General features: G+C 45.6%; 1 long non-coding RNA gene across 1 annotated transcript in view; it reads right to left on the bottom strand.

The window, feature by feature from the left end:
* Positions 1-17,220, bottom strand: part of LOC309493958 — a 179,022-nt gene extending 161,802 nt beyond the window's left edge. Inside the window, exon 1 of the long non-coding RNA XR_014204135.1 lies at positions 17,106-17,220. This is a non-coding gene — a long non-coding RNA (uncharacterized lncRNA). The remainder of the gene's footprint in view (positions 1-17,105) is intronic.
* Between the last annotated feature and the right edge of the window lie 4,966 nt (positions 17,221-22,186).

The raw sequence follows: 22,186 nt of genomic DNA on the forward strand, positions 1-22,186 counted from the left end.
GATGAATATCACACACAGCAAAAACTCCAGTGTTAAATTAACACTCCTGGGAGTATATATGAGACCACACTTGTAGAGTGTAAAGTGTTAAAATATGAGTGTTAAATTAACACTCAAGAGTGTTAAAGTTAATGAGATAATTAAGTGATTAATTGAGTGATGATTGATCATTACTGAAGACACCTGATGTTAACAAGCAGAATCACTGATGGAGAAAATCACAAATTGTAAGCCACAGTTATGGTGATGGGTGTTTGCTTTAGTTGGGTTCTTGACCCTTACATGTTTACTTAAAATTTTGCTTGTCTGCTGTTATTGATTTATAACAGTCAGATGAACAAAGAAAAAATGTGATCTGATGGTGTTGGTTCTCTTATGAGAGATTCTCTCGTACTTGCGTAAGATATCTTACGCTAGGGGAAAACCTCTTTTCCTCGAGATATTGAAGCCAAAAATTATCCTTAATTTTGCAATAATGTAAAACGCATTGCGGCAGCATGCAGACATGGGCGAGACAGCTCGCGCGCCCATAGGCTGCTCTGCGGCAACTGCATTAGCCTATCGATAGAGGCCCCTCATGACGTCAGAACCAATGAGGGCGCTTCGCGCCCAATACGTCATGTCCCGCCGAAAGCGGGTGGGGCTAGGGCTATAAATACGGCCCCGAGAGGCTGGTTTGGTCAGTTTTTTATCTCTTCAGCGGACTACGCATCGCTAGATCCTGAGAGGAAGCCGCGCCGTCTGACTCAAGCACCCAGCGGGATTTATCTGCATCTGAAGCTGCCGGTCGACAACTCGCCGCCTTCAGTCGCCTTCCTGCTGACGCTTTCCGGCGTACCTATATCCTTTCATTGCTGTGTGTGTGTTCGCCGCTGCGACACGCCCACTTATTTCCTAAAAGAGCACGAAGCGTCTTTTTCAAGATGCCTCGTTCTTCCTGCGGCTCATGCCGAGCTCCACTCAGCGACGGGGACCACCATGTCATCTGTGTTTCCTGCCTGGGTGAGGATCACGCAGCTATCGCGCTCGCCGAGGGCGGCTGCCCTCACTGCGAGTTAATGTCTATGGTGACTCTGCGGACTCGCCGGGCATTCTTTCTCCAAGCTGCGTCTTCGCCCGCCGGGCTGCCGCGCCGTAAAAAGCGCCGCGCTCAGCGGGTCCCTGAACCTCCTCCATCCCGCGAAAGCTCGCCGGTGCGCCCGCTAGCTTTGCCGCCTGCTTCACCCGAGTCTCTCACCGCCGGTCAGCGGTCGCCGTCTGCCGCCGCTGCCGCCATTGAGGATTACGGGGAAGCCGTACAGGTGGAGGACGACAGTTGCTCTATCCTAGCGTCGGGCAGTGAGGACTGGTCGAGCTCCGCGGACCTTGCACCATCTTCTCACCCGCCCTCTGGGAAGAGAGCCAGCATTGAGGCGGAGCTTATGCGTCTCCTCGAGCAGGCCGTCGAGAGCCTCGGCCTTGAGTGGTCGACGCCCCAGCCGCCTGCACTCAACCGCCTGGACGGCTGTTTTCTGCAAAGGGACCGTACTTCACAGCCTTCAAGACCAGCCCCCTTCCTTCCTGAGCTTCATGAAGAGGTCGCTAAGTCTTGGAGCGCTCCCTTTTCAGCTAGAGTGCGTACCCCCGCTTCCTAAGCATTCTCCGTAGTTGACGGTGCTAAGGAAAAAGGGTACCACTCTCTTCCTCCCGTCGAGGAAGCGGTAGCCGCCCATCTTTGCCCGCCCTCTGCTGGACGGCGTGCTAAGACGGCGCTGCCATCTAAATCCTGCCGCACTACCTCAGCTTTGCACGGTCACGCTTACACCGCCGCCGGGCAGGCTGTTTCGGCGCTTCACTCAATGGCCATACTCCAGGTCTTCCAGGCCAACCTTCTCCGAAAAATGGACGAGGAAGGACCGGAAGCTGTGAGCCTACCGGATTTAAGGAGCGCGACGGATCTCGCCCTTCGCGCCACTAAATCCGCCGCGCAGGCCATGGGGCGGAACATGGCTTCTCTCACCGTTGCTGAGAGACACCTGTGGTTAACGCTCTCGGAGATGTCGGACTCGGAACGCTCTACGTTTCTCGACGCCCCCGTCTCCCCCGCTGGCCTCTTCGGATCGTCTGTCAAGGACTTCGCAGACAGATTCGACGAGGTTCAGAAAACATCGCAGGCCATGAAACATTTCCTGCCCAAGCGCTCAAGCTCCGCAGCAGGTCGCTCAAAACAGCCGTCTGCTCGCAGCTCCCAGCCGCAACCCTCAGCTGCCGCCGCCCCGCAGCGCCGACAGCCCAAGGATCAGAGACCGCGCTCCCGCTCTGCCGGCCGCCGCCCCCCGCCGCGTGGGCCACGGCCAAAGATCGAGGTAAAGCCCGAGGCCTCTAAGTCTTCCTAGCCAGTCTACGGAAGCGACGGTGTTCAAGTCCCGCTGCGGCCGGACTTCCACCAAAAATTTTCGCTCTCTCAGTTCCAGTAATTGCGACTGTTCCAGCGTATTTGGCAGTAAACAAGTCGGCAGCACAGCCCGCTTGCCTGCACACAAACGCCGTTTTTACGGCGACCCAGATAAATCCCAAAAAGAGTGTATTTTCTGGTATTCCGGCCACGGCCGATGGTGTTATGAGTGTAGTAAAAATGCCCACTGCCCAGTGCCCATTCCTACACACAGACACGGCCCGCCACACATGGCCCGCACGAATAAAATCGACTTATGTCGGTTGTGCACCAAATGTAGTGATTGTGCCCATGTCCCAGTGCCCACAAACACTACATGCTACATGTCTCACGGTTTCTGTAAAAACGAAACCAACACACATACAGTCTGCACAAACAGACGGTGTTTTCAGCGTTATAGATGGGCCCGTTGTCCCGCGCCCTCATTCGCTCACAGACATATTACACCCCACGGGGCTCACCACGCTCGCTCTCTCTCAGCGCACCGCTGCAGAAGAGCTGAGAGCGGGCAGGCTGCCCGCTGTGATCAGCGCGCCCCCAGTCTCACACGCTGCGAACGCGGCGCTCATGTTACAGCACACCGTTGCTCTCCGCTCGCCACTACATTGCGACCAGAGCCCAGATATCATTCTACCCCTAGCCACTCACGCGAAAGCGTGGGCAGAGCTCCCAGGTGTATCAGAATGGGTGCTGAACATTATAAAAAGAAGCTATTCGCTACAGTTCGGTCGACGCCCGCAACGCAAAGCGGCGCGAATCGAGACTACGGTAAAGAAGGAAGTAGCTCACCTACTTCGAGCCGAAATAGCGAAGCTACTGAGCAAAGGGGCTATAGAACCTTTATCACAAGCTCAGAGCGAAGGGGGGATGTACAGCAGATATTTTCTGGTACCCAAAAAAGACGGGGGTCTCAGACCCATTCTAGATCTAAGACGACTAAACAAAGCACTTCTGAAACGACGGTTCAGAATGCTCACGACCAAGAAAATCCTCTCGCAAATTTGCCAAGGGGACTGGTTCATGTCGATAGATCTGAAAGACTCCTATTTTCAAATACAAATAGCGTCACGTCACAGGCGATTTTTGAGATTCGCCTTCGAGGACCAGGCATATCAGTACACAGTCCTGCCATTTGGCCTATCCCTGGCACCTCGCGTATTCACGATGTGCATGGACGCAGCGCTCACACCCCTCAGGCTCCGAGGCATACGAGTGCTGAATTATTTGGACGATTGGCTGGTTCTAGCTCGATCACAGTCGGAGCTCGTAGAACACATGGCCATAATACTCGATCACCTCGAGAATTTAGGTCTCACAGTCAATTGGGCGAAGAGTTCGCTGTCTCCCAGTCAGAAAATATCTTTCCTGGGCACAGATCTGGACTCGCTGTCTATGACAGCACAGCTGTCGCCGCAGCGCAGACAAAGTATTCAGCGCATGACAGAGCTTTTTCGCCACGGCGCTTTAGTCCCGCTCAAAAGGTTTCAAAGGATGCTGGGTCTCATGGCTTCAGCATCCTCAGTGCTTCAGCTGGGTCTGCTTCGCATGCGCCCGTTGCAGTATTGGTTGAAAGCGCGCGCGCCGCGCAGAGCGTGGACCTCCGGTCTCGCGCGCCTCAAGGTCGATCAGAAATGCGTCGCAGCTCTGAAACCTTGGACAGTGACCGACTGGTACCGGTCAGCGCTTGGCCAGTCATTAGGAAGGAACGATCTGGTCATCCGCTTCCTTAGAGGAGCTAAGAGGCTGAACCCTCCCAGACCACCCTCAGTTCCCGTTTGGGACCTTTCCACGGTTCTGGAAGCCATGAAGGGTGCCCCATTCGAGCCAATACAGTCAATAGACCTGAAACTCTTGTCTTTCAAAACAGTGTTTCTTCTGGCTCTAGCTTCAGTGAAGCGCATAGGGGATTTGCAAGCGCTCTCAGTGAGCGTGACGTGTATGGAGTTTGGACCTAATGACTCGAGAGTCATACTCAAACCAAAGCACGGATATGTTCCTAAATCCCTCAACACACCGTTTAGGGCACAGGTTATCTCCCTGTCGGCCCTGCCGGTATCTGAGGAGGAAGGGGACGCAGGCTTCCTTTGCCCGGTTAGGGCATTAAGAGCATATGTGTCTCGCTCATCTGTTTTCAGACAGACGGAGCAGCTCTTTGTTTTGTTCAGCGGACGTTCTAAGGGACTAGCTGCGTCAAAACAGAGTCTATCCAGATGGATAGTTGATGCTATAGCGCTAGCTTACACATCCAAGGGCCTGCAATGCCCGATAGGTGTCAAAGCGCACTCCACAAGAGGCATGGCCTCGTCGTGGGCTTGGTCCAGTGGGATTGCCTTGCAAGATATCTGTATGGCGGCAGGCTGGGCCTCCCCGTCTACATTTATAAGGTTTTATAACCTCGAGGTCCCCGCTTTACAAGCTAGATTGCTCTCGGTCTAAATTTTCAGTATGGCCCGCCCGAATCCTATCGGCTCAGGATGCTGAAACCGCCAGAGCGTCGATCACTGATCGTATATACACTTCTGTGGGCAGTGCGTAAGTCCCCCATATATCTATCAGTCCAGGCCGTGTTCGCCCTGGCTGTGTGGAACACTTGATATAATACGCTCTTATCAGAGCTCTATATTACAGGCATGATGCTATTCTAGCCCCTCTTCCCGGATTCTCTGTGAGTCCCTTGTGATTAGGCACTATATGAGCCCCGGGCACCTGCCCTTGGGACTTTAGTGTTATGTCTCAAGCACGCACGGCGTTTTACACTGTGTTCCCCTAGCGTAAGATATCTTACGCAAGTACGAGAGAACCTCTCGTAAGAGAACGTACTCGGTTACTAACGTAACCTTGGTTCTCTCTAGAAGAGGGAAGGAGTACTTGCGTATCTTGCCGTGCATGCGTCACGTTCTGATTCGCTTCAGCGATGAAAAAACTGACCAAACCAGCCTCTCGGGGCCGTATTTATAGCTCTAGCCCCACCCGCTTTCGGCGGGACATGCAGTAATGGGCGCGAAGCGCCCTCATTGGTTCTGACGTCATGAGGGGCCTCTATCGATAGGCTGATGCAGTTGCCGCAGAGCAGCCTATGGGCGCGCGAGCTGTCTCGCCCATGTCTGCATGCTGCCGCAATGCGTTTCACATTATTGCAAAATTAAGGATAATTTTGCCCTCCAATATCTCGAGGAAAAGAAGTTTCCCCCTAGCGTAAGATATCTTACGCGAGAACTCGTTCCCTCTTCTAGAGAGAACCGAGGTTACGTTAATAACCGAGTACGTTATGTTTTGACATAATCATGACCAATATCACTTGATCTCATTTTCTCTTGGCTTTTTCGCTGCAACAAATGTGTTTTATAAACACATAATTATAGCAGCCAGAGAAAGTTTTATATTAAAGAGTCAATGGTCAAGAGCCCAACTAAAGAAAACGCTAACCACCATCATGGTGACTTTAAAATACAACTATTGTTTTCATTCAAACGGAAATGAAATAAAGTCAGTCTGGTTAGTAATAAGTGAAGCTGGTAATGCTGTTTGTGGAGTTGTTTAATCCTCCTCTGCTGAGATCTTCACAGATTTAATGTCTTCTTTTCTCTTCAGTTGATTTCATCTAAGGCTGTGTCTGAAGTCAGTTGTAGTTCTTGTGTTTCTCTTTCCTTCAGTGATTCTGCTTATTAACAGCAGGTGTTCATAATTAATGCTCAATCATCACTTAATGATCTCATTAACTTCAACACCGCTTTAACTCTGTAGTGTGCACACATATGAACACTGAGCAGTGTTAATTTAACATGGGCGTTTTTCTGTGTACTATTACATAAATCTTACCTGTTTCATTTACATATGACTGACAAATATAAATCACATTCAGTTTATTAATACAATTACATAAATATTATCTGTTTCATTTATATATGACTTAAAAATATGAATCACATTCAGAGTATTGATTGGTTTATGTTACAACTATGTAATCCAAATGCATGGGAATTTTACATGCAATTCAAATACATAAATCGTACTCGGTTACTAACGTAACCTCGGTTCTCTCTAGAAAAGGGAACGAGTACTGCGTAAGATATCTTACGCTAGGGGAAAATCCTTTTTCCGCGAGATATTGAAGCCAAAAATTATCCTTAATTTTGTAATAATGCAAAACGCGTTGCGGCAGCATGCAGACATAGGCGAGGCAGCCCGCGCGCCTATTGGCTGCTCTGCGGCAACTGCAGCAGCCTATCGAGCGAGGCCTGGCGTGACGCCAGACCCAATCAGGGCACTTCGCGCCCGCTGCGTCACGTCCCGCCGAAATGGGCGTGGTCTAGGCCTATAAATACCGCTCGCAGGCAGCTATTATCTGGTTTTTCATCATCGAAGCAACCAGAGCGTGTGCATGCACGGCAAGATCTTCTAGAGAGAACCGAGGTTATGTTAGTAACCGAGTACGTTCTCTTACGAGAGGTCTCTCGTACTGCGTAAGATATCTTACGCTAGGGGACCCAATGCAAAACGCCGTGCATGCTGAGATCTGACACCAAAGACCCAAGGGCGAAAGCCCGGTGTACATATAGTGCACAATCACTCAGGGAACTCACAGGGAGTCCGGGAAGAGGGAGGGGCGAAGCCGCACTCTTCCACATATGGCAGCGTCGCTGAGACGCGAATTTCATACAGACAGGGCGGGGTACGGCCTGAACTGATGGGGGAATGTGGGTCTTACACAGTCTGCCCAGGCACATCTCGTGCTGCTACTTTTTACTGTCGAACATTGAGCTGTGCTCAGTAGACGCAGCATTCTGAGCTGATAGCATCAGGTCAGATAATACTGGTAAACTTAGACCGACAGCAGCCTGGCCTGCAGGGCGGGAACCTATAGGTTATAGAACCTTATAAATGTAGACGGGGAGGCCCAGCCTGCCGCCATACAAATATCTTGCAAGGCAATCCCACTTGACCAGGCCCACGAAGAGGCCATGCCTCTCGTGGAGTGCGCTCTGACACCCCACGGGCACTGCATGCCCTTGGAGGCGTATGCCAGCACTATAGCATCAACTATCCATCTGGATAGGCTCTGTTTCGACGCGGCTAGTCCCTTAGAACGTCCGCTAAATGAAACAAAGAGCTGCTCCGTCTGTCTGAAAACAGACGAGCGAGACACATAAGCTCGTAATGCCCTGACTGGGCAAAGGAGGCTCGCGTCTCTTTCCTCATCAGGGACCGGTAGGGCTGACAGGGAGATAACTTGCGCCCTAAACGGTGTGTTGAGGGATTTTGGAACATAACCGTGCTTAGGTTTGAGTATAACTTTTGAGTCATTAGGCCCAAACTCCATGCACGCCGCGCTCACAGAGAGCGCGTGTAGATCCCCTATGCGCTTCACTGAAGCGAGAGCCAGCAAAAACACCGTCTTGAAAGACAGGTGTTTCAAATCAATTGACTGTAAAGGCTCAAATGGCGCACCTTTCATGGCTTCCAGAACCGTAGAAAGGTTCCATACGGGGACTGAGGGAGGTCTGGGAGGATTCAGTCTCTTAGCCCCTCTAAGGAAGCGGATGACTAAATCGTTCCTTCCTATTGACTGACCAAGCGTTGTTCCTGAGAACGCTGCTATAGCCGCCACATAAACTTTGAGCGTGGAGGGGGCCCTGCCCTCATCCAACAGCTCTTGTAGGAAGGAAAACACCTCCGTCACACCACAGTCTGTGGGTGACACACCACGGGCTGTGCACCAGCCCGAAAACACTGACCATTTCGAGGAGTAGAGCCGTCTCGTAGACGGAGTGATCGTTTTTAATACTCCTTTAGGGAGTCCAACATGTACCCGTTGATGGCCCAGACATGAAGGGACCATAGTTCCGGGTGAGGATGCCAGATCGAGCCGTGGGCCTGTGAGAGGAGGTCTCTCCTCACTGGTACTGGCCACGGGGCAGTACTTGCTAACTGCATCACGACTGGGACCCAAGGTTGGTTTTTCCAGAACGGTGCCACCAGCAATACTGAGCATCCTTCTTCCCTGATCCGTTCTATCACCTGAGGCAGGAGAGAGACGGGGGGAAAAGCATAGAGCGGGCGGCGGGGCCACACATGGGCCAGCGCGTTCCTGCTCTTGGAGAAAAATTCCGGACAGTGAGCGTTTTCTTGAGACGCAAACAGGTCTACTTCCGCTCTGCCGAATTTCTTCCACAGCAGTTGGACTGTCTGTGGGTGTAGAGACCACTCGCCTGCCGGAACATTGTTCCTGGACAGTCTGTCCGGTCCTATATTCAGGAGCCCTGGCACGTGCGCTGCTCTGAGCGAGCGCAGGTTGCACTGAGCCCATACCAGGAGGCGTTCTGCCAGCCTGTACAGGTTCTTGGACCTGAGGCCGCCCTGGCGATTTATGTAGGACACCACAGACATGTTGTCCGAACGGACCAAGACGTGGCGTCCTTTTATTTGGGGACAAAAACGCGTCAGCGCGTTGTCTACTGCCAGCATTTCGAGGCAGTTTATGTGCAGGAGCTTTTCCCGTTCCGACCACTGGCCGAAGAACGGTCTGCCCTCGAGCAGCGCTCCCCATCCCGAGGTGGACGCGTCCGTGGACACCACTTTCACCCTCGAGGAAGTCCCCAGGCTTACACCTGATTGGTACCAGTCGTTCGCTCTCCAAGGTTTCAGAGCTGTGACGCACTTCTGATTGACCCTGAGGCGAAGGGAACCGGATGCCCACGCTCTGCGTGGGACTCGCGCTTTCAGCCAAAACTGCAGCGGGCGCATGCGGAGCAGGCCCAGCTGGAGCACTGATGATGCTGAGGCCATGAGACCTAGCATCTTCTGAAATTTCTTGAGCGGGACAGACGCGCCGCAGCGAAACGAGTTCGCTGTGCGTTGAATGTCTACCGCGCGCTGTGGTGATAGTCCCGCTATCATGGACAGTGAGTCCAATTCTGTGCCCAGGAAAGATATCTTCTGACTGGGTGACAGAGAGCTCTTCGCCCAATTGACACTGAGACCCAAATCCTCGAGGTGATCGAGTAAAATGGTCGTGTGTTCTATGAGCACTGCGCGAGATTGCGCTAGAATCAGCCAATCGTCCAAATAGTTCAGTACTCGCATGCCTCTCATTCTGAGGGGTGCGAGCGCCGCATCCATGCACTTCGTAAATGTACGGGGTGCCAGGGACAAACCGAACGGCAGGACTGTGTACTGATATGCCTGGCCCTCGAAGGCGAATCTCAAATATCGCCTGTGACGTGACGCTATCTGTATTTGAAAATACGCGTCTTTCAGATCTATTGACACAAACCAATCTCCTTGGCGAATCTGCACAAGGATTTGTCTGGTCGTGAGCATCCTGAACTGTCGCTTCACAAGCACTTTGTTCAGTTGCCTTAGATCTAGTATGGGTCTGAGACCCCCGTCTTTTTTCGGTACCAGGAAGTATCTGCTGTATAGCCCTCCTTCGCTCTGAACTTGAGAGAGAGGCTCTATGGCCCCTTTGCTCAATAGTTTCGCCACTTCGGCTCGAAGTAAATGTGCTACTTCTGTTTTTACCGTGGTCTCGACGCGCGCCACATAGCGGCGAGGGCGTCGGCGAAACTGTAGCGAATAGCCTCTTTTTATAATGTTCAGCACCCACTTCGAAACCCCGGGCAGCTTTGCCCATGCGTCCGCATGAATAGCTAGGGGTTGAATATGAAGCGCGCTCCGCTCGCTCAGCGATGGAGAGGCTTCGGCGTGCTGTAACACAAGCGTCGCGCTTGTGACATTTGAGGCATTGGGCGCGCTGATAACAGCGGGCAGATTGCCCGCGCTCGACTCCTCTGCGGTGGTCAACCGCGAGGGGGAGGGCTGGGCGGTTCCCGTAGGAACTGTCATGTCTATGTATGGATGTGGGCGCGGGACAGCGGGCACATTTATCACACTGAAAGCATCGTTCGCTTGAGTGAAGCGAATGCACGTTGGTTTCGTTTTTACAGAAACCGTGAGACATGCATAACGTGGTGTTAGTGGGCACATTCACCATGTTTGAAGCGCAATCGATCTGAGTCGATTCATGTGCGTGAGCCCTGTGTGACGGGCTGTGCTTGTGTGTAGAGATGGGCACTGGGCAGTGGGCATTCTTTCTACAAATAAAGCACCATCGGCCGTGGCCGGGACACCAGAAAAATTCACACTTATGGGATTTATCTGGGTAGCCGTAAAAACGGCGTTTGTGTGCAGGCAAGCGTGCTGCGTCGCCGACTTGTTTACTGCAGAATACACTGGAACAGTCACATTTACTGGAACTGAACGAGCGAGAAGTTGCCATAGAAACAGAGAGCGTCAACATGCTGGCGTTTATTGCAGGCCTGCGTGCATTACAACAGGCTTGTTCACTGCAATATTGACATTTCCAGTCGCCTGAATTCCAGAGGGGAATGGGAAATGTATAGGAAAAAGGAGGTTGGTCCGTCCGCAGCGGGACCAGAAAAACTCCCTTTTTTTCCTTACGCCAGTGACGCACGGAACACCATAGAAACGGTGTTTGGGTGCAGGCGAGCGGGTTGTACAACGCGCTCGTTGGCTGCAAAATACACATCTGCAGTCGCCTTTTCAGGGAACTGACAGAGCGAGCATTGACGGCATAATTTTATCTGCCGGTAGACCCGGGGATCGAACGCGGGTCTCTCGCGTGCAAAAACCTGAGAGTCTGCCACTGGGCCACAGGGGGAGACACATTGTAACTCAGTTAGCGCGAGTATTATAAGAGAGCGTCAACGTGCTGGCGTTTGTTTGCAGGCATGCGTGTATTACAACCGGCTTGCTCACTGCAATACTGACATTTCCAGTCGCCCGAACTTTCAGAGGGGAATGAGAAATGTACGAGAAAGAGGAGGTCGGTCCGTCCGCGGGGGGACCAGAAACGCTCTTTTCTCCTTTCGCCAGTGACGCACGGAAACCATAGAAATGGTGTTTGGGTGCAGGCGAGCGGGTTGTGCAACGCGCTCGTTGGCTGCAAAATGCACATCTGCAGTCGCTTTTCAGGGAACTGACAGAGCGAAGCATTGGCGGCATAATTTTAACTGCCGCTAGACCGGGATTCGAACTCCGGTCTCTCGTGAGGAAAACCAATGATTCCGCCACTGAGCCACACGGGGGAACACAAAGGCTTTCGGATGCACGAGCATATAAGAGCGTCACATGTTTTCTTCGGCGTTTGCTTGCAACGGGGGAGGGGCGGAGGAGCAGTCTCGGAGAAGGATGCCAGGTGAGTCCTCAGAGTCACCATAGGCAGTAACTAGCTCGCAGTGAGGGCAGTCGCCGTCAGCGAGCGCGAGAGCTGCGTGATCAGGAAAAGGGGCGTCTTGAAAAAGACGCCCAGCTCTTTTAGTGCAATGGGAGTGTGTGTCGCGGCGGCGAGCACACACACATACATAAACACAGTAGCAGAGAAAGGATATAACGCCGGATAGCGCAGCAGGAAGGCAAGGAAGGCGGCGCGGCCAGCGACTTCAGTGACTCGTCCCGCTGAAGGTGCTCTCTTTCAGACGGTGCGGCTTCTTCTCCAGCTCCAGCGATGCGTGTGCTTCGCTTGAAGGATGAAAAATCAGATAATAGCTGCCTGCGAGCGGTATTTATAGGCCTAGACCACGCCCATTTCGGCGGGACGTGACACAGCGGGCGCGAAGTGCCCTGATTGGGTCTGGCGTCACGCCAGGCCTCGCTCGATAGGCTGCTGCAGTTGCCGCAGAGCAGCCAATAGGCGCGCGGGCTGCCTCGCCTATGTCTGCATGCTGCCGCAACGCGTTTTGCATTATTACAAAATTAAGGATAATTTTTGGCTTCAATATCTCGCGGAAAAAGGATTTTCCCCTAGCGTAAGATATCTTACGCAGTACGAGAGACCTCTCGTAAGAGAACTTATGTTTAGACACAATTTTTTTTTTTGAGTGTACGTTTACAATACAAAAATAAAGCTTTCCTTTTCGAATGATCTCTTAAACCTCTAGCATTAAGAGAGGCTAAATTTAAAGAAGAAAACTCAGAGGTGGACAGTACACAGTAAATTCCACAGTGTTAAATCAACACTGCTCAGAGCAAATATGGTCCCACTCTACAGAGTGTTAAAGTAACACTAAAGCGGTGTTAAAGTTAATGAGATAATTAAGTGATTAATTTAGTGATGATTGAACATTATTGAAGACACCTGCAGTTAACAAGCAGAATCACTGAAGGAGAAAAGCACAAATTGTAAGCCACCGTTATGGTGATGGGTGTTTGCTTTAGTTGGGCTCTTGACCCTTATATGCTTACTTTAGAGTTAGTTTGGCTGTTGTATCTGAGTTATAACTGCCAGATGAACAAAGAAAAAAAAAAGTGATCTGATGGTGTTGGTTATATTATGAAATTCATCATTTGAACTTGATCACTGAACTCATTATGATCCTTATTTCTGACTTCGATTTATGTTGTTGGTTACAAAATAACTGTGAATCTGCATAAATATCCAGAATTTTTTATATAATATAAAGGATTTCTTAAAAGTTGTTTAAAACAAAAAAATCTTTCCTTTAGGCACACACAGACGTCAAGATTCAGTCTATGCATCTCAGCAATGGTGACGAGCAGAATATTCAATTAGGGAAAGTAAATTAAATAGACAATTCAGATCATAATTTATTCATACCGCAATGCATGATGGGAGCCATTAATGAGTTGTGATTGGTGGCAGCCACTGCAACATGCTTTATTATTGTTGTTGAGATTCACAGGCTGATTATTGATGTCTGTGTTTCTAAATAAATTAATTTGAAAGTGTTTTGATCAGAACAATGTTTATGAAATATTTTGGATTATAAGTAAAGTATTGATAATCATATGCTGTTAAACTCACAAAACTGCTGGTAACAAGATAAACCAAACTATCTCAATAAGTTTCATTTTTCAGATCACAGCATGATTATGTCAAAACATAACCAACACTATCAGATCACACTTTTACTTTGTTCATTTGACTGTTATACATCAATAACAGCAGACAAACAACAGTAAAATTTAAAGTAAACATATAAGGGTCAAGAGCCCAACTAAAGCAAACACCCATCACCATAATGGTAACTTACAATTTATGATTTTCTCCTTCAGTGATTCTGCTTGTTAACATCAGGTGTCTTCAATAATGCTCAATCATCACTAAATTAATCACTTAATTATCTCATTAACTTTAACACCGCTTTAGTGTTACTTTAACACTCTGTAGAGTGGGACCATATTTGCTCTGAGCAGTGTTGATTTAACACTGTGGAATTTACTGTGTAACAAAGTACATTTACTTGAGTACTGTACTTAAGTACACTTTTTGAGTATCTGTACTTTACTTGAGTATTATTTTTTCTGGAAACTTTTTACTTTAACTTCACTACATTTGAAAGACAAATATCGTACTTTTTACTCCACTACAATTCTGTCAAGGTCCTTGAGTAGAAAGTAACATCAGTCAGTGGATGATTTTGGTTGCAGGGGTTGCATTTTGGTTGGAAATGAAAGTCGGGTTTACGTCAGAACCCTGCATCTGATTGACATCAGAACCCGACGTCAGATTGACGTTGGATATTGATTGAAAATAAAAGTAGGGTTGACGTCAGAACCCGACTGATGTTGGTTTCTGACGTCAACCCGATTTTCATTTTCAACCACAATACAACATCTGTCCAACGTTGGAGATCAACGTCAATCTGACATTGGATTCTGACATAAACCTGATTTTCATTTTCAACGTTGGGTTTGGTTTTCTAAATGCGAATTTTGTCACTTTTTTGCACACTAGCTTATAGATAACAGTAAGGCTTACATATTATTACTAAAAGCGAAAAAAAACTTTAAATAGGGCAGTATTTGAGGGAACAGCCATTTGGGTGTCTGAAACCATTGTGGACGTTATTTAGTGACTTATTCAATCTCGCATTCAATCCCACTACTGGAACTGTGTTCTAGAAATACATGTGATATTGATATGAGGGTAGGTATGCAGGCATAGATTCAGAGGCATAAGGTACTGTAAGTATTACATACAACAATGCAACAATAATAAAACAATGCACTGACATTTACTTTTTACTTTTGATACTTAAGTATTTTTAAAAACGAGTACTTCCGTACTTTTACTTAAGTAAAAATAGGTCTTTACAACTTTTACTTGTAACGGAGTAATATCTGACCAGTAGTATCTGTACTTTCACTCAAGTAAGGAAGTTGTGTACTTCGTCCACCTCTGAGAAAACTCAAATGAATGCATGAACACAGATTACAACAAATGCAGTGCAACAAAAGCTAAACAGCTGGTAAACACAACAAGATCCTACTTTTGGCTAAAGAAGTTGACTTCTTTTCCTTAAACAGGGTAGGTGGTGATCGATCGGTAATGTCTTCTACATGGCACCAAAAGAACATTTAAGGTGCATTATTGAGATAGAGACATTCAATAAATGAAAAATGTTATAAGAAAAAAAATAGTTCAATTTCCTTAAATGGGCGACTCAGAAGATCTGCTTACACGAAAAAACATTCAGTATGAAGTACTCAGTATGAAGTTTTCTCAGAGTGCTCATTAACTTCAGAAGCAAGCTTCTGCACTACCACAGACAGGTTGTCAACGGCTTTCGTCGTAGCATCGGTCGATTTCTCAATGGAGATTAGCTTTTGGAAAGTAGCATCTTGTTTCGCAGACAGTGCTTGAATGGTAACGTCTTGTTTTGCAGACAGAGCTTGAATAGCATTCAAAATTTCGACGATATCTCCGCTTGTTTCAGACTTCTTTTTCGATTTTTTAGAAGGAGGACTTTTTGCAGGAGACGCTGGAAAGGGTGTAGCTAAACATAGATTAAAATCCTGTTTCGTATCACTCGACACTGAAGGGTCAGAAAGCACAGGGAACCTGTTGCTCAGACAAGCGTCAGAGACTAGCTCAACTTCGGCGCCAACCTCGACATCCATAGCTTTCGGAAAAACTCGTCTCCTTAGCGCACATACCTGTATTTACTTTCTGTTTTCGGTCGAAGTCCACAGTAGTCGATTGTCGAGTTCACGCGCGTGATCATAGATACTAAACCTATGCGCGTGAACTCGACAATCGACTACTGTGGACTTCGACCGAAAACAGGAAGAAAATACAGGTATGTGCGCTGGCTGAATTAACTTCATTTTTATACATATCTTTCACATCTACTGCAGTCAGATTAACCGCGTTCACCCTGAAGGAATCACTCACATGGCTGGGCACTTGTAATGACATATCAAGGATGTTAAGAGGCTAAAAGCAGGTTTAAAACTGGCCCCATTGAAGTCAATAGGGTGCAAATTTTAAAAAGAGGATAACACGGTGTAGGCAACACCGATTTTTGTCGTTGTTCTCTGTACTGACAGCACTCCAAATTTACAAAAAAATGAGCTCAATGTTAAAATTGACCGGAGTTCTCCTTTAAAGGTACCCAGCGGGCACCTTGATGTCAAAATGACGTCACGAAATAGGTCAAAAATGAAAGTCATATTGACGTCAAAGTGTCAATGTCAATTTGATGTCAAGATTTTGACCTCTGCTGATGTAATTTTGCCAAACAAAAAGGTGAAATGCATGGCCGTACACTTATTACCAGCTTCACCTAAAAACTAACCAGATTTACTTTATTTAATGTCCGGTTTAAAGAGATCATATTTTGTATTTTAAAGACACCATGATGGTGGTTAGCGTTTGCTTTAGTTGGGCTATTGACCCTTGACTTTATAATACAAAATTTTCTCCGGCTGCTATAATTGAGTGTTTATAAAGCAGTATTGTTGTAGCTAAAAAAGCCATGAGAAAATGAGATCAGGTGATGTTGGTTGTTTACTGATGATCATCATCATGTAATTGCCTGAATCCCTAATCTTATTCTGGGTCTAATAATGTAAAGGATTATAAAAGCATTTCAAGCATTGAACTTTTTCCTCTACATTATTACTTAGCCATCAGTTTATGATTCTCAACAATGGTGACACTCAATGAAATGCTTCATGCTGCAGTGCATGCTGGGTACCACCAATCAAAACTCACCCATATCTCCCAGCATGCTTTGCGGCTTTAATAAATTATGCAGCTGGAGTTGATCTGATTATCTGGATATTTTGTTTGAATGTCACCATTGTTGAGATTCATATGCTGTTTCTTGATGTCTGTGTGTGTCTAAGTAATGCTATAGCTGAAATGTTTTTGTGCACTAAATAGTACTAATAGAATCAAATGACTTATTTTGCCATTAATGATTCTGAATATAACAGTTTAATAACCACAACTCCTATATAATCAAAGCATAGACACTGAATAGGATCAGGGATTCAGGCAATTACATGATGATATCGTCATCATCAATAAACAGCCAACATCACCTGATCTCATTTCCTCATGGCTTTTTTTGCTACAACAATTGTGCTTTATAAACACTCATTTATAGCAGCTGGAGAAAATCTTATATTAAAGAGTCAAGGGTCAAGAGCACAACTAAAGCAAACGCTAACCACCATCATGGTGTCTTTAAAATTCAAAATATGATTTCTTTAAACCGGAAATTAAATAAAGTAAATCTGGTTAGTTTTAAGTAAGCTGGTAATAAGTGTACGGCCATGCATTTCACCTTTTTGTTTGGCAAAATTACATCAGCAGAGGTCAAAATCTTGACATCATATTGACATCGACACTTTGACGTCAATATGACTTTCATTTTTTACCTATTTCGTGACGTCATTTTGACATCAATGTTGATGTCATATTGATGTTAAATTGACGTCAAGGTGCCCGCTGGGTATCGACGCATTTTTTTCATTTCATAACTCCTGACACAAATGAAGACATAACTGTCACTATAAGTTTCTCAGAATACAATAGTGGTCAAATACTGAAACTTGAGTCTTATATCTTTTTAATGATGTATAGTTTGTCAAGGTATAACATTTAATCTGATAGTAACTTTGAACAAAAAACAAAACAAAACAAAAAACGCTTCAGTGCGCCGACGCACTGGTGAAGCTTAACAGGTTAAATGCCAGTTGCACTCGTGCCATGACGGATTGCTATTTACATGACGCAATTTGCAAGCGGAAAGACTGAAAACTTCTCCAGAGAGGAAATTCCCACATAGCAACATTGTGTCGGCCCAGATCCGGCCCACATCTGGCACACGTGGAAAGATGATCTGGCCCACATGCAGTGTGGAATTACGGCACTTGGGTGGGCCGCTCCTGTTTGCCAGATCTGGGCCACAAGCAGGCCATAGCAATGCCACATGTCAGCCAAGAGCAAAGAAATAAACCACAACTGGACCTTATCTGAGCCACAAAATCTGTGTATATTAAATATGGAGTCATCTCAGCCTTAATAAGCCTGTTAACAAGCAGAATCACTGAAGGAAAGAAGAGAACAGAAAAAGAGACGAGCAGAAACACAAGAACTACAACTGACTTCAGACACAGTCTTAGATGAAATCAACTGAAGAGAAAAGAAGACATTAAATCTGTGAAGATCTCAGCAGAGGAGAATTAAACAACTCCACAAACAGCATTACCAGCTTCACTTATTACTAACCAGACTGACTTTATTTCTGTCAGACGTCTACAGAAGTTTGTATTGAGAATTAACAGAGGTTTAACTCTAATGTGTTTCATTTGAAGTCACCATAATAGTGAATAGTGTTTCCATTAGTTGGTCTCTTAACTCTTATTATATCTGTTGTCTTTTTTGGCTGCTGTGACAGTGTGTTAGTCAAATATTAAAGTGAAACAAGATCAGGTGATGATGGTCACCTGTTGATGGTTTTATAATCACCATTAAAAAACCTGTTTCACTGATCTCTTTGGAATCTAACAATTGTGTTGTTCCATCAAAACCTTCATATCACAAACCCTGAATTAAACAAAATAATAGGGCAATTCAGCTGCATAATTTATTCATGTTGCAATGCATGCTGGGAGTTTTGTACAATAATGGTACCAGCATGCATTGCAGCAAGGTACTTTTGATTGTCACCATTGTTGAGATTCATACGTTGATTATTGATGTCTGTGTTTATCATCGAACAGTCACGTTTCATGCTCATGTTTGTTAAAGTCTTCTGATTGGTATAATATTGCTGGACCTCATGCTCCAGTAACACAGGGTTTGTTATGTGAAAATTTTAATGGAATAACACAATTGTTAGATTCCAAAGAGATCAGTGAAACAGGTTTTTTAATGGTGATTATAAAACCATCAACAGGTAACCATCATCACCTGATCTCATTTCACTTTAGCATTCTTTGCTGCTTCAAATGTAATTGACAAACACACTGTCACAGCAGCCAAAGAAAACAACAAATATAATAAGAGTTAAGAGCCCAACTAATGGAAACACTATTCACTATTATGGTGACTTCAAATGAAACACATTAGAGTTAAACCTCTGTTAATTCTCAATACAAACTTCTGTAGACGTCTGCCAGAAATAAAGTCAGTCTGGTTAATAATAAGTGAAGCTGGTAATGCTGTTTGTGGAGTTGTTTAATCCTCCTCTGCTGAGATCTTCACAGATTTAATGTCTTCTTTTCTCTTCAGTTGATCATCTTAGACTGTGTCTGAAGTCAGTTGTAGTTCTTGTGTTTCTGCTCGTCTCTTTTTCTGTTCTCTTCTTTCCTTCAGTGATTCTGCTTGTTAACAGGCTTATTAAGGCTGAGATGACTTCATATTTAATATACACATATGTTGTGGCTCAGATAAGGTCCAGTTCTGGTTTATTTCTTTGCTCTTGGCTGACATGTGGCATTGCTATGGCCTGCTTGTGGCCCAGATCTGGCAAACAGGAGCGGCCCACCCAAGTGCCGTAATTCCACGCTGCATGTGGGCCAGATCATCTTTCCACGTGTGCCAGATATGGGCCGGATCTGGGCCGACACAATGTTGCTATATGTGGGAACGGATCTGCTTGTGCGCAAGGTTAAAGTGCAAGAACACCATCTACGGGGTGGATTCCACCATATTGTATGCACAAAATATTAATCTTTTATATTGTAATCCTTTTATTTTTAATATTTGGCTAGTTTTACAATATAAAAGAAAATATTACAATTTACTGATGCCGCACGCCAACACATGAGATCATGTGATGATCACAGTGAGATCACACCATTCTCATACGGCAGAGGTGGGAGACTCGAGTCATATGACTTGACTCGAGTCAGACTTGAGTCGCAATTTTCTGGACTTGAGACTTACTTGACTAGATCTCTGAAAAGACTCGACTTGACTTAAGACTTGCTCCTTGTGACTTTAGACTTGACTCGGACTTGTGACTATTTACTTGAAATGACTTGTGGAAAATATATATTTTTTAATTATTGTGATTTTTTTAATATATTTAAAGGTGCATTGTGCAAGTCTCTGAGTTTTTGCAGAACTATGCCCCCTCTGGCGGCAAGCGAAACTGCAGCCAGAAATGTGCACGCTCACGGACAAAAGTTTTCTTTTTTTTTTATCTTACGTGGAGTTTGCGTTGGTGTTTGAAATGAACTACAAGCCGGTCTCTTAGAATCCATCTTCTACGGAGAATGGCGGCGAATACACAAACCTGCCAGACAGCCAGGTGAGCGTGCCGTGAACGCGCATGACGTCACGCCCAGTCTAAAATTCCGGCCCGAATCCCTCTTATTTATTTTACTTTACAGGATTATAGAGACAATCTCAGTGATCAGAGAAGGGCTCATTCAGCCCATCAGGCAATTGTTTAAGCATGTATGGGTTAGAAAACGGGTTCATATTTTTAACATGAAAAAGTTGCTTAATGCACCTTTAAGAATGAACTATATATTTTCCAATAAGTCGGCGAACCCAAGCTACTCTTCTTTATACGCATGCGTAAACCACTAGACGCTATCCGGAAGCCGCTTGCCGCCTGCCAAAACAGCAGATCCCTCCGCGGACAACATGGACATTCCATAGCTTAATGTGAGGGACAGAAGTCTATTTACATCATTAAAGTATACGGAAACTCGTTTTCCCTCCTCTGCGGCTGTCAATCATTCTCCATTCAGTATTTAAACAGCGCGCGCGCCTCTTCCGGTTGGATGCACGGTAAAACTCTCTCCAATATGATATATTCACATTATAATGCATGATCTGTGGATAAAAGGCTGTGGATTTGCATAAATTATTTGCATTATGACTTTATTTTGTTGGAGTTTCTTGCTGTTTTTAAACGACTAAGGACTATGAATCGGCATCAAACGCACAATAACTGGAATTTAAACTGTGACTCCATGTTGCGAGCACATCATTCTGCACCCGTGATGCGCATACGCGCTTTGTGCGCTCTGTTTTGAAGCGTTTCATATTATTATGGTTTTGCGCACTGAAAGATTATTAAAAGCCTATATTTTTTATACCTAGCCTGCTCAATACATTTAAAATAAGCATAATTTAATTGTATATTATATATGCATTTAAAGTGCTTCTTAACGATATTTTATTTATGACACACAAGTTAATTTATTTATTTTTGTAACCCATCGGCCCTCTGTGTCTAAATAAGTAATAAAAGTCCCAGAGTTAAAAAATGTGTAAAACGAGCCTGTGTGTGACTTGGTATGACTTGATGACTAAGTTGCGACTTGACTTGACTTGACTTGACAAAGAGTATGACTTGACTTGACTTGACTTGACCCTTACAACAGAATGACTTGACTTGACTTGAGACTTGCATTTAGTGACTTACTCCCACCTCTGTCATACGGTGATGCTCACAGTGTCACTGTGAGATTAATATTTGAGCTCATTGTGAATTCAAAATGTTGAGCAGGTTGAGAGAAGGCGGTTCATATATCGGTCACTAGGGGGAGATTCTACTTCCTGTAAGAACTTCTGTAGACGTCTGACAGAAATAAAGTCAGTCTGGTTAGTAATTAAGTGAAGCTGGTAATGCTGTTTGTAGAGTTGTTTAATCCTCCTCTGCTGAGATCTTCAGAGATTTAATGTCTTCTTTTATTTCATCTAAGGCTGTGGCTGAAGTCAGTTGTATGTTTGGAGAACGTTCTTATAAGAAAAATCTGTTATCTGGGTGTGCACTCATACTGTGAGCTCACCATGTGACATCACTGTGACATCACTGTGATAGTGTTGAGAAACAGGAAGTAGAATCTCCCCCCAGTGACTGATATTTGTCACCTGTTTATTATAACCTGCTCAACATTTTGAATTCACAATGAGCTCATATATTACTGACACTGTGAGCATCACCGTATGAGAATGGTGTGATGTCACTGTGATCATGTGTTGACTGGGTTATGGGGTTTCATCTGAGCTTTTTTATGCACAAAAAAGAGCCACGGCTTTTCTTGTTGCAGCTGCTTCCATTTGTATTACTGATGTTTTGAGCCAGTTTTTCAGGAAGTGGCGATTTTGTTCTCTTGAACACAAGGAATGGAAATGGTGATATTTTATGGAATATTAATTTTTTTTGCTCAATTCACAACTTTGGATTGGAAATGGTTAATTAGTTCAAAGAGTAGTGCAATAAATTGTGCATTGTAGATATCTGTTATGTGAAATATGAATGTGCTGTTCTATTTATGTTGCTAGAATTGTGTTGTACTAACATCACTAAACCTTCACAGTGACCTTCATTGCAGTAACAATACATGTTTGGCTCTCTGTTAATATAAAAAAAAAAAAAAAAAAAAAAAAAAAAAAAAAATAATCAAAATCAACAAATAGATTAAACCTATTTTCACAATTGTGATTTCAGAGTC

Source organism: Leuciscus leuciscus, assembly GCF_965113295.1.
Source record: "Leuciscus leuciscus genome assembly, chromosome: 3".
In the NCBI taxonomy this organism is placed as follows: Eukaryota; Metazoa; Chordata; class Actinopteri; order Cypriniformes; family Leuciscidae; genus Leuciscus; species Leuciscus leuciscus.